Source organism: Gorilla gorilla, chromosome 18 (genome assembly GCF_029281585.2).
Source record: "Gorilla gorilla gorilla isolate KB3781 chromosome 18, NHGRI_mGorGor1-v2.1_pri, whole genome shotgun sequence".
Lineage (NCBI taxonomy): Eukaryota > Metazoa > Chordata > Mammalia > Primates > Hominidae > Gorilla > Gorilla gorilla.
In genome coordinates, this window is record NC_073242.2 from 95530165 (window position 1) to 95542918 (window position 12754).

Genomic DNA, 12754 nt, shown 5'->3' on the forward strand with positions numbered 1-12754 from the left:
CACCTGTCTGAAGTACCTGCTCCTTGAACTCACGGTTGTTCAATCCCTGGGGCCCATGAGATCTGTTCACTACTTCCTTCTCCAAGAAGCCTCCCCATCCCCAAGACACCTCCAGATGAGACAATCTCTGTCGCTCCAACCTTCAAGAGGGCCTGGCTCTGAGCTCTTGGCCACCCTGGTCACCTCCTCTGCTTGGAACTTGTTTACCCTAAGGTAGGAAGAGTGATCTTCGTAGTGGAGGAGGGCCTGCCTCTGAATTTGTACATTTTATCGTACCCCAAACCCAGTGGCCTGGAATCTTCTGACCACACTGCACATGCCTGCTCCAGCCAACCCTGGGTCCCAAGCCTACAGAAAGTGGGCAAGGGGAGCAGAGGCTCAGAGCCCTTCCCCTCCCCCAGGCCAAACCTGTGAAGCCAGCATGACCTTCCTCATTTCACAGATGTCCAAGGTGGGACCCAGATGGGGATGAGATGTGGCCAGAGCCACACAGGCAAGTTAGGGACAGAGTTGGGCCTAGACACTCTCCCATTCCCCTAGACCACCTTCAACCGTTGCCTCCTGGGTCCCAGGACAACGCGAATCTACAGACTTCCCAGACCTGGGGGGCTAGAGGCTGAACCAAGGAGCATCGTCCGCGGCTGTTGGGTTGGTAATGGGAAATGACCACTAGGGGGCGCGCTGTGTCAATAAATGCTCAGCCAGGGCCGGTGTCTGCGAGCTCCGCAGCCAGGCATCCTGGCAATCAATGGACCGCAGGTTCTGGGGGTTCTGGACCTTGACAGAGAACCTGGTCTGGCCCTACAACCTGCCTGGGCTCTCGCTACGCTCCTCCGTCGCACCAGGCTCTGATGGGGTAGAGAGAGCCAGGGACCTAGTCCCCCACCTTCCCGAAGGAACGGGGTACCCGCTGTCTCCAGCAGCCCAGCCAGCACCAAGAATCTCGGCTCTCCGAGAGCGGCTGACCTTGGCCGCCGGATCTTTGGATTTGTGAGGGTCACAGGGCACCACACCATCCCTCCCTGCACCGGGTGGCCCTGCCGCAGTGTCCACGCCTCGTCCTCCTGCTCGGCCCCGCCCTGTTTTCGCCAAGCCAATCCTGGAAGGTTGACTCTGGGCCAGGAACGGAGCTGCAGTCCCTGAGCGCCCTGGTTTCAAGGCGCCTCCCAGGTCAAGAATCCTTCGAATAAATCCTACTGTCTTCAAGGTGACTGGTAGAGTCTCTGATGTTCACAATCAAAACCTCAGACCACCCAGCAATCCCCCTTCTAGGGATTGCTAAGGACCTCCTAGGGACCTAAGATGCACTGGGTGTATCTGCCTCAGTAAACTCAGTGTTACAAGCAAAAGATTCGAAACAATGTAAATGTCCAACAATAAGAGATTGGTTAGGTAAATTATGGCAAATCCACAAAACACTACCGGGCAACCATTAAAAGTCATGTTGGGACGTGGTGATCTTGAGCTAAATTCAAGGTCAAGGCTAAAAAGCAAAACCCAATGAATTATTTACAGTCAGATCTCAATTTTTTCTAGTAGATATCCATCTTCAGGTTATGAAATTATGAAAAATTTTTATTTTCTTCTCTATTCTGTTTTCCAAATTTCCTATAAGTAGTATATATTCTTTTTATAATCAGAAAAAAAAAGTTATCTTAATGTTGATTTCTAAGCACTTTTTTGTCACTGGAAAACAGTGAATTGATAAGCAAAATTTATCCCCAAATATCATTTTTTAACACTAAAACTTTCTGTTTTTTAAAAAAGCTGAGTTCACTATTAATGCAACAGAGACTTTTAAGAATTACCAGCCTGACCAACATAGCGAAACCCTGTCTCTACTAAAAATACAAAAATTAGCCGGGCATGGTGGCAGCTGCCTATAATCCCAGCTACTCAGGAGGCTGAGGCAGGAGAATCGCTTGAACCTCAGAGGGAGAGGTTGCAGTGAGCCAAGATCGCACCACTGCTCTCCAGCCTGGGCGACAGAGTGAGACTGTCAAAAAAAAAAAAAAAAAAAAAGAATTAACTGAATTGTTTTTGAAGTCATCACCCTTGAATCCAGAAAATCTGTTGTTAAAGGGTTGATTAATTTTGTTTGTCTGTTTGCTTACTTCTGAAAGCATTTCTTTGAATTTCGTCGGTGGGAGTCTAATCCTGTTAACCTTTGGAGTTAACAGCAAATTTCCAGCCACTTTCTGGATCAGAGCAGTTACAGTCTATGAGATGAGGGAAACCCGGTTTTTCAGCCAAGTGACTTCCATAGGATTCTGCAGTGCATAGAAATATCCAACATTCCTCTTCCTCAAAGATAAGAGAAACAGCTGGGGCCTATTTCTCTCAGCCCATCCAGAGGTTATTTGGGATGTTTAGGAAATCTGTGTATGCCCCAACACTTAAGGAGACTTCACAAAACTTTGCAATGTGGTCTTGTAGCCTAGGGCATAGAAAGCACAGTTATCTTATAATATTCCTGTATAATGGTTGCCAAGGGGATGTTTAATGTTGTTACGCAGGAAGCTGTGCTGAACAAGAGTCTTTTGTTTTCAGATCAGACTCTGCGCAGGAAGTGAATCTTCACAGGGAAGGAAGCAACAAAACTCTGCCTTTGGCTTTTGCTGGCTGAGCAGGGAAAGGCCTGTAGACACAGGGCATTGGGCAGGAGCTAGAACAGCCCTCCCTAGAGCACTACATAAAGCAGCCAATATTTTGCAAAGCATAGGGAATAGTGAAAGTCATCCAGGGCATTTGCAGACACAGCACTAAGAACTTGGTGACAATAGCCCTGAAGCAAAACAGCAGCATGTACTGGGCAGGGCTTGGGAGATAAGACAGGACATCTGAAGCTAAACATGGTGAGTCCATTTCCTGGGCTTTCTGGAGCTATGCAGGGTGATAGGCTCATCCTGGCTTGCCCAGGACTCTCGTCGTTTTAGTACTAAAAGTCCTGTGTCCTGGAAACTCCTCAGTCCCAGGCCAGGTGGTTCAGAGTCAGCAGTCCTGGGTGAGTCAGTGCTCTCCTACAAGCAGAGTTAGTTTCTTAACCTCCCTGAGTCACAATTTTCTCATTTGTAAATAAAATAAGGTAATATACTGCCTACTCTAAGTTTTCGTGAAAGTCAAAAGAAATAAATCTTGAAAAGGTAATAGAACAAAATTTGGCACATAGTAATTATTCAATGTTAACAGGAAGGAAGGAAGGGAAGGAGGTAGAAAATGTTAAAAGATCGTTTTTTAAGGTAAAAATCATAACTCTTTACTCATATAAAATGAATATGTATCAAAGATTTTATTTAACTCGTTAGTTTATGATAGAACCTGTCCAATGTTACAACCCACTGAAAGGAGTATTCAGAGAATCCCACAATAAAGCCAATAAGGAATGCTGAAATCAACTTACATACAGAAATAAAACTGGTCTATCCACAGGGTAAAGATAGACTGCATTCCATTGGACATAATCATTTGTACTCCCATGGGCAAGAATAATTTGCATTAATCTAAGTTTTCTTCAACTTACAGAGTTGTAAAATAGCTCAAAGACGATGAAAGGCAATAACCTAGAAAAGTGTATCAGACAAAAAACCCAGTAATTTTTTTTTTTTTTTTTTTTGCCTATTTGAAAGTCTTTCATAATCTTTCCTAACAGAAGAAAAGAAAGAAGGAAGGGAGGGAGGGAGGGAGGGAAGGAGGGAGGGAAAGAAGTGTGGGTCTAATAGGGTTTGGATATGGTTTGGCTCTGTGTCCCCACCCAAATCTCATGTTGAATTGTAATTTCCAATGTTGGGGGAGGGACCTGGTAGGAGGTGACTGGATCATGGAGGTGGATTTCCCCCTTGCTATTCTCATGATAGTGAGTGAGTTCTCAGGAGATCTGGTTGATTAAATGTGTGTAGCACTACCCCCTTCACTCTTGCTCTCCCGCTTTGCCATGTGAAGAAGGTGCTTGCTTCCACTTCACCCTTCCGCCATGATTGTGAGCTTCCTGAGGCCTCCCCAGCCATGCTTCCTGCACAGCCTGCGGAACTGTGAGGCAATTAAACCTCTTTTCTTCAGAAATTACCCAGTATCAAGTAGTTATTTATAGCAGTGTGAGAACGGACTGATACAGGGTCTTTAGTGAGAAGTTTATACTGGAACTAAATGAATCATATGTACGGTGGGTTTATGTAAGAATGGCTAAATGGCTAAATGCAGCAGGGTGTATTCCTTATCCACTGCTCTGTAACAAATTTCACAGCTTAGAAAAACATGCATTTATCACCTCATAGTTTCTGTGGGCTGGGCATCCAGGAATAACATTGCTGGGTTCTCTGCTTCAGGATCCCCTCTGAAAGCTACAATCAAAGTGTCATCCATAAAATCTTATCTCAAGCCTTGACTAGAGAAGGACCCACTTCCAAGACCACAGAGTTGAATGAATTCAGTCCTTGCAGCCCGTTGAACTGAGGGCCTCCCCAACATGCTCACCTGCTTCATCAAAGCCTGCGAGAGAGAGAGTCCACTAGGAAGAGGACATTGCAGTCTTATCTAATGCAATCACTGAAGTGACATCCTGTCACCTTGGTCACCTTTTCTATTCTATTCATTATAAATGAGTCCCAAGTCCTGCCACACTCAAGTGGAGGGGATTACACAGGGCTGGAGTACCAGCGGTGGGGATAATTCGGGGTCATCTTAGAGTTCTTCCATCACACAGGAATTCTCAGGTCACCAAATGTGGGATTCCGCATCTGGCCATTCCTGAAGCTGAAAGCCTGGCATATTTTTGAGTGTCCATTTGGATCAGCTAATAAACCCAGGGTTTGTCTACTGGCTGGAGGAGTAAGAACTATAAGGCTAATTGAAATGAATCTACTTAAAATAGCGACCTGATTTTTCTAATAATTACTGGAAGGTAAGGGTTGATTGAGACTTTAAAATAAAACCAAAAATTATTCTAAATTTTTCATATTTTATATAAGAAAGTTTTGATTTTTACTGCAACCATTTTCTAACTCTTAAAATAAAGAAAGGATAATTCAAGTGTTGATATTTTCCCAACATAAATATACAGGAACATAATGTAGCTTACTTGTATTTTATCTTTGATTTACACAAGAGAATTTTTATACAAATATTCCAGGCTCATTAGTTTTCCCAAAGGCTTCTCATAATCCTTTGATATTTAAATCATTTCCTCTTTCAAGTCATTTTTTATCTGCCTTGTCGATAGTCTTTTTATTAATTTGCCCAACTCATCTGGATCTTCCTTTGTCACTGGCTCTGTAAATTTGAGTATTTCTCCAATAATGCTCCTGTCAACTTTATGAAATCCTTTGTCTTTTGCAAGATTTAAAAATTCCCTTTATAATAAGCATTCTACAGTAAGTGAAGACTCACTAGCAAATATATGAGTGATGGATCAAGAGAGACAAAGTGTTAAAAATTGACAGATGCAACTTTTAAATATGAAATTCTTGGTTACAATCTAACAAAGTAAGTACAGGACCTGTATGCTGAAAACTACAAAACACTAATGAAGGAATCAAAGAAGGTGTAAATAAATGGAGAGATATACCATGTTCATGAATTGGAAGTCTCAGAATTATTAAAATGTAAATTCTATCCAAATTGATCTATAGATTCAACCCAATCACAATCAAAATCCTAACTGGCTACATAAATTGACAAGCTGATTCCAACATTCATATAAAAATCCAAAGAAATGTAGAAGAGCCAAACAGCTTTGAGAAGAGGAGAAAAAAGTTAAGGGATTCACGTTATCTGATTCCAAGGCTTCTTATAAAGCTACAGTCATCGAGTCAGTATGGTACTGGCAAAAGGAGAGACACATTCTATGTATCTATCTGTCTATATATCTATGTGGAATATAATAAAGAGTTCAGAAATAGATCCACAAATAAGATCAATTGAATTTTGGCAAAGATGAAAAAATAATTCAATGGAGAAAGGACAGAATTTTCAATAAATGATGCTGAAACAATTAGACATCCATATGCAGGAAAAAAATGTTTGACCTATATGTTCATTTTACACAAAAAATTAATTCAAAAAGAATCATAGACCTAAATGTAAAATATAAAAACTTTTAAACTTTTAAAATAAAATATAGGTAAAATCTTCATGACCTACAGTTAGGCAGAGTTCTTGGAGATGACATCAAGAATTTAATTCATAAAAAGAAAAAATTTATAAGTTGGATTTCGTTAAAACTAGAAACTTTTGCTCTAAAAAGAGCAAAATTAAAATTATAAGAATAAAAAGAAAAGCCATGGACTGTCATATGCCTGACAAAGGATATACAGACTATAGGAAGTACTCTCAAACTCAACAGTAAGAAAATAAGCAACCCAAGTTAAAAATGGGAAAAATATTTGAACAGACACTTCACTAAAGAAGATATACGGATGTCAGATAAGCATAAATAAAGAAGATATATGGATGGCAAATAAGCATAAGATTCTCAGCATCATTACTCAGTAGGGAAATGCACATTGAAACCACAATGACATGCCACTACGTACCTACTATAATGGGGAAAAAACTGACAATACCAACTGCAGAGCCACTGGAGCACTCATACATTGCTAATGGGAATGCAAAATGGTAAAACCACTTTACAAAAGTTTAGCAGTTTCTTATAAAGTTATAACACCAAAACCAGAAACAATAAAATGTCCCTCAACTGGTGAGGGGTGCTATGGTCTGAATGTTTCTGTCCTTCCAAAATTTATATGTTGAAACCTAATTCCCAATGCATGGGTATTTGGAAGTGGGGACTTTAGGGTGGGATTAAATTATGAAGGCAGACCGCTCATGAACGGGGTCAGTGCCTGATATGGTTAGAATATGTGACTCTTCCAAATCTCATGTTGAAATATAGTCTCCAGTGCTGGAAGTGGGGCCTGGTGTGAGGTGTTTGGTCATGGAGGTGGATCCCTCATTAATGGCTTGGCACATCCCCTTGGTGATAAGTGAGCTCTCACTCTGAGTTCATGTGAGATCTGGTTGTTTAAAAGTATGTGGCATTCCCCCACACACAATTTTGCCATGTGATGTGCCTTCTCCTGCTTTATCTTCCACCATGAGTAAAAGCTTCCTGAGGCCTCCCCAGAAGTCGAGGAGATGCCAGCACCATGCTTCCTGTACAGTCTGCAGAATTATGAGCCAATAAAACCTCTTTTCTTTATAAATCGTTCAATCGCAAGTATTTCTTTATAGCAATGCAACCATGGACAAAGGCCAAGCACAGTGGCTCACGCCTGTAATCCCAGCAGTTTGGGAGGTGGGTGGATCACTTGAGGCCAGGAGTTCGAGACCAGCCTGGCCAACATGGTGAGACCCTATCTCTACTAAAATACAAAAATTAGCAGGCATGGTGGTGCACGCCTGTAATCCCAGCTACTCAGTAGGCTGAGGTAGGAGAATTGCTTGAACCAGGGAAGCAGAGGTTGCAGTGAGCCGAGATCACACCACTGCACTCTAGCCTGGGTGGCAGAGTGAGACTCCGCCTCAGAAAAAAAAAAAAAAGAAAAGAATGGACTAACACAGTGTCCTGACAAAAGAGGCCCCAGAAGATCCCCATCCACCATGTCAGATATAGCTAGAAGGTGCTGTCTATGAACCAATAAGTGGACCCTCACCAGACACTCAATCTACCAAATCTGCTGATGTCTTTATCTTAGATTTGCCAGCCCCTGGAACTGAGATAAATACATTTCTGTTGTTTATAAACCACACAGTTTATGATATTTTGTTATATAGCCCAAATGGACTAAGACAAGTGGATAAACCAGCTCTGGCACAGCCATACAATGAAATATTATCGAGCAGTAAAAAGGAAAGAAACATTGATACATGCAACAACTTGGGTGAATCTCAAGTGCATTACGCCATTTGAAAGAAGTTAGACTCAAAAGACTACATACTGTGTGATCCCATTTATACAATATTCTGCAAAGGCAAAACTGTAGCAACAGAGAACATATCAGGGTTTCCAAGAGTTGGGGAGAAGGGAGGATTGGACTAACAAAGAGAAGCTGAATTAGAGAGACTTTCAGGGTGATGGAACTGTTGAATATCTTAATTGTGGTAGTGGTTACACAAGTCCATGCATTTGTCAAAATCATAAAGCTGTACTCCAAAAAAAAAGTTACCATATGTAAATTAAAAGTAAACTTTTGAAAGTCATCAACAAAATTTGAAAATACTGAAAAAAATTTGATCAGGGTCTGTCTCATTTTATAAGGGATCAATTTATTGGTCACTTTATTGATGTACAAGGTTCAGGGGCACTCTGTTACTTATTCATTTATTCTTTTTTTTTTTTTTTTTTTTTTTTTTGAGACAGAGTCTCACTCCATCACCCAGGCTGGAGTGCAGTAGCATGATCTTGGCTCATTGCAGCCTCCACCTCCCAGGTTCAAGGGATTCTTGTGCCTCAGCCTCCTGAGTAGCTGGAATTACAGGCATGCACCACCATGACTGGCTAATTTTTATATTTTTAGTAGAGACGGGGTTTCACCATGTTTGGCCAGGCTAGTCTCGAACTCCTGGCCTCAAGTGATCTACCTGCCTTGGTCTCCCAAATTGCTGGGATTACAGGCGTGAGCCACCACACCTGGTCTCGTTCATTCTTTGTTTCTAAAATACCTGTTGAACAATGTACTAATGAAATTCCCTTGATTCTGTTCCTAACAGCTCTAGAAGCCCTCTCCTTCTCTACTGTTCCAACCTTAGTTTGAGCATTCACTCTACTATGGTATTCCCACAACTTTTCAATTGGTTTTCTTATTTCTAGCCTCAATCCCCCCACCCCCAGGCCTTTTCCTGAAGCTACTGAAATGATTTTTCTAAAGCATAAATAAAATCTTACTCTCCCTTGCTCAAAACTCAACAGAACTTTTCATATCTTCAGTGGCTCTCCATTGACAATCAATGGAACCCAAACTCTTTAGCCTGGTACCCAAGGCCCTACATGATATAGCTTCTCCTTGACTTCTTAATCTCTTTATTTTTGTAGCCACCCTCATGCCATACATTCTAGTCAGACTGAGTTATTAGCCTTTACTCAGACATATGGTAGAGTGTGTTATTGGTCAAAATGTTCACTGCCCTTCTCTGTGGGAGGATTGGTATCCCTGATGCACTGATGTCAAGCTTGGCCATGTGACTCATCCTGTCAAATAAAATGTAAGTGGAAGAGACTTATGCCACCCCAGAGCAGAAACTTTAAGAACCAATGTATGGTTCTACTATCTCTCTTCTCTCTGCCACCAGCAATGAACATATAACATGAGCTAAAAATAAACCTTCATTGTCATAAGCTACCAATATTTGGGGTTTGTTTGTCACCACAACATAACTTAGCCTAAGCTGACTGAAACACTCTTAGGTTGAGAGCGCCCCAATTATTCACTTTGTAGTCTCTGTGCATAGTATAGACACTTAACTGCATAACTGGCATTCACTACCTACTTGTTGAATAAATGAATACAATGAGTGAGTGAATAAACAAGTGACCAACGAACGAACAAATGATCTGGGCCTTTGCACATGCTAGTCTCCCTGTAAAGAGTGGCCATCCCTGCTTCTTCACTTGCCCAAGTCTTTCTCAAGTCAAACCTTGAAGATCTCCTCTAAGAAGACTTCCCTGCCCATCTGTCTTAGGCCTTTTGTGCTGCTATAACAAAACATAGACTGGGTAACTTATAAACAACAGAAATGTATTCCTCACAGTTCTGGAGGCTGGGAAATACAAGATCAAGGCACAGCATTCAGTGTCTGGTGAGGGCCTCCTTGCTGCATCCTCACATGGCAGAAAGCAAAAATGCAAAAATGCAAAAAGGGCCTAAGCTGGTTCCTTCCAGTCCTTCAATAAAGCACTAATTCATTCATAAGGGTGGAGCTCTTTTGAGTTAATCACTTTCCAGAAGGCCTACCTCTTAATGACAACAAATGAATTTGGGGAGACATTTAGACCATAGTACCATCCTCCCTCCTCTGCAAGGCATCCATGTATATTTCTGCTCTTGTAATAATTGTCTGTCTCCCTGCTCTGACTTTGAGACCCTAAGGCAGAGCTAGGTTGGCCTCACCTTAGTGGCTCCTGTGCCCAGCACAGTGCCTGGCCCACAGCAAGTGGATGGATGAATGAACAAAGGAGTGAGACAGTGGGGAGTCTGCAGCTCTTCCAAGCAGCCACAGGCCCTCTCCACTCCAGGCCTTTGCAAATGCTCTTCCCTCTTCCTGGAGCACCAGTCCCCTCCCTACTTGCCTGCCTAACCCTTCTAAATCCTTTAGCACCACCTGCCCCATCCACTGCCCATCCCTGTCACAACTAAGTCACTCCCTCTCCCAGTTACCACAAACTTAACATATCCCTCCAACAGAGCCCTTGTCACATGGTTGAGATCCTCTGTGGTCTGTCTCTCTCTGAGCACCCTGAGGGCACGGATTGCATCTGATTCATCCTATTTCCGCATACCTAACAACAACAAAATCATGATAGCAAAAACAAAAACAATAATAATAATAACAACCAACCAGGGCTTGTTGCAGTCAAATTAATGATGAATTAATATTTGATTGAATTAATGAATTAATTTGAATTGGTTCTCACCTCTTCTTCCATTGTCCCTCAGAAAGGCCCAGGCTCATTGGAGGATGACTTTCTGAATGTGATGGGACTCAGCTGATGGACCTTCTTTACCACAGCTGACTTCTCTCTCAGTCCCTTGCACTTGTCCCTAACCTCATGGGCCACATGACCCCATAAGCGCATGCAACAGGGCCGTAAGACTCAGCACACAGACCCTCTTCCCAAATCCACTTCCCATGTCCCCCATCAGGCTGGCCAGAGATGTTTCAGAGCACATGACTCCAAGGAATTGTGCACACCAGGCCTAACTGGCTTGAAGCCTCCTCTAACCTGCAACCAAAGGAGATGACTTTGGGAGAGGGAGGAATGGAGAAAGGTAGGCAGTGAAGGAGGAGCAAGAAGGAGTCAACATCTATCCTGAGGTCAACATGCATGGCTAATTGCATAATCAACTGCAGATGGGAGCCAGAACTCTGACAGTGAGACGAACACCCAAGGTCAAGACACACTAATCACCTCCTCACCATGCATTCGTCTCTAACTGACTCTTCCTCTGGAGAATCACAAGGGAAGAAAGGAGAACGAGAGGAGGAAAGAAAAAGAAGCACTCATTCCGAACCCATCCTAGGAAGGCCTCCAGGAACTTCAATCACCCAGAAGCCAACCAGGAACTAGAAACAGAAAGCTTCTGCGGAACTGATCACGACTCATCAGAGGCCGTGAGAGCAAGGAAAGAATCAGGAACTGCCACAAATTGGAAGAGTCTGAGGAAACACAACAGCTATGAGCAATGTGGGATCCTGAATCAGATCCTGAAACAGAAAAAGAACACTAGAGAGAAACTGGTGAAATTTGCATAAGGTACAATAACAGCATTGTACCAGTGTTAATTTCCTGGTTTTGACCATTGTGCCGTGGTTCCGTAAGTTGTGAACATTAGGGGAAGCTGGGTGAAGGGTATGCATGAACTTTCTAAAATATTTTTGTAATTTTTCTGTGAGTCTAAAATTATCTTTAAAACGGTGTTTTATTTTGTCTTTTAAAGGACTTCCAGGCGGCCAGCAACATCCTGGTAAGAATGAAGTCATTCCCACCAAACCTGGTTTTGCTGAATTGGCCATGAATGTGGCTTATTTATTTAGCAATCATGGATATTGTTTTCTCTAGAAAACTTCAATTCTTCCGTGAAGCTTGGATATCTCAAACGGAAGGAGGAGGAGAGCTGGAAGCAACAGGAAGAGAGAAAGGATTAATGCAGGCAGGTTGGAGCCATTTAGCACAAGGGCAGACAGGCCTACACACCTGAAGGACCTCTGGAGGCAGCCTCCTGTTCCAGCACAATCACTGATATCTTTATGATCCAGCTCCATTTTTGCAGCAAATGTTCCTGGAGCCCTGAACCACACATCAAGCTAGGGACACAGTATTGAAGTCCACAGTCCTTTGGAGGGCAGGACTCAGTTTCTGCCCTCCAAAGGCTCACAAACAGGGAGGCAAGTATGCACAAACACAAAAGAAAATCGTATGTGATTTCCATCATTTTGAAATGTGAGGTGTGCTATGGGACCTCAGACGAGGAAGCTACTCATTTAACCTGCAGGGAGTCAAGGTCAGAAAACCCTCCAGAGAAGGAGGTATGGGCATTAGAGGTGCTAGAGCCCAGGAGTTGAGGTGGAGAGTGGCTAGAATAGAACCCAGAGACTGGGCAGGAACCAGATCAGAAAGGACCTTGACTATCTTGCTACAAGGCCACATGGACTTGATTCTGCAGCAATGGAAAGTCCCTAAAGGGTTCTAGCAAGGGTGTGGCTTGATTTAAGGAAGCTCAGAGGCTGCAGTGTGGAGAGGTGTCTTTTTTTCAAGAGTCTGAGTTGAGGAGAGGTTATAGTGAGGCCAGTCTGTGCCCTGCTTTTGGGGGCAGAATGTACATTGTGTGACAGTGAAAATGAACACAGCAATAATCCAAGCAGAGAGGCTGAGAAAACAACTTCTTCCCCACAGGACCTAATTCATGAGCCTCCACCGCCCATCAGGCCGCCCTGCCTTTCCCCGTGTGCAAAAACTCAGCTGCTCCAGGCCAGGAGGGTTGCTTGTTCATGTGCTAGACCGCCTTAAGGTGACACGATTAATGTTCTCCTTGGAATGACTTCC